Below are 1254 nucleotides of genomic sequence, written 5' to 3'. Positions count from 1 at the left end.
CTCAGCAACTTCTCAAGAGGGTCACAACCCACCATACATTGTTTGCTTTCCCCAAACATACCAATAACTATGACCCAGCATTGCTTGATTCTGAGGTAGGGTATCTAAGTGGCATTGTCAGGTAAGTGTTGGACAGATAACCACAAGGTTGGCAGTTCAAACCCACCAGCGGTTCCATGGGAGAAAGATGAGGCTACATGTTCCTATAAATATTTATAGCCTTCAACACCCTATGTAGGGTCACTATGAGTCAGAATTGACTCCCTGGTAGTAAGATTTTTGGGTATACCTTGAAAAACAATATTATCGGGTAACTTCATTCTTGAGATTTACAGTTTCACTGGGAATCTGTTTTATTTTCACTAAAGCTAGAATCAAATGCGCAGGGGGGATTTTTTTCTTTTCCACGGGAGATGGGCTGATCCCATCGACAGTCAGGAGGAGATCCATGGTCTTCCTGGCTGATGTAAGACAACAGTGCTCAGGAGTGTAGCTGGCCCTTGTGGGGGTTTGGTTGGGGACCGACCTTCCCATGTACTGAGAGCTATATCTCAGGCTGGTTCTGAGTTGTATATTTTTTTGCTCTAAGAAGACTGAAACCAGAAATACAGTGCTTTCTACAACTTCTGTGAGCTGCATTATTGAACTTGAAGGAGTAGTGGAAGCCAGCAAGTCAGACGTGAAGGTGCTGTGTGGACTCCCAAGCTTGCAGCTGTCGCCTGAGGTCTTGGACTAACTCAGCAGGCTGGAGGGCTGTGCTTTTTATCGTGTGAGCTCTGACCCAGCTCCAGGTGGTCAGGATCAGAGGAGGAAGTGTTGTGTGCACGGCAGCTGGGATCAGAACAGAAGTGGCAGAGAATCCAGAAGTGAGGATTTGATAATGCCCCTACGAGGTTTCTCAGCCCCTCCCCCACCCCACCCCCTTTTTCTTTTCTTTTCTTTTTTTGGTTAAAGTTCAAATCTGAAACTTATATTAATTCTATTTTGATTGGAACTGTCTGCTACAGCTGTTCACCTTTGTCTTCCTCCTCTGCTTCATCTTTCTTTGCCTGCTCAAGCCTTCCATATCCTGAGCCATTGGGTCAGGCTGTTCAGGTCTCTGAAGCCTATGAATGCCACCATCCTTTCACCTCCCTGCAGTTCTCTTGCCTAGAAGATGTGGATGAAGGACACAATTAGATCATGGTGTGGAGGTGTGGATGAGTCATTTCGGAGATGCCAAGTGAATGCTCCTCAGATTTGTGAATGATATTC

Source organism: Echinops telfairi, unplaced genomic scaffold (genome assembly GCF_000313985.2).
Source record: "Echinops telfairi isolate 266 unplaced genomic scaffold, ASM31398v2 ScPeMD7_7400;HRSCAF=8409, whole genome shotgun sequence".
In the NCBI taxonomy this organism is placed as follows: domain Eukaryota; kingdom Metazoa; phylum Chordata; class Mammalia; order Afrosoricida; family Tenrecidae; genus Echinops; species Echinops telfairi.
Note: the sequence above shows the minus strand (reverse complement) of the source record.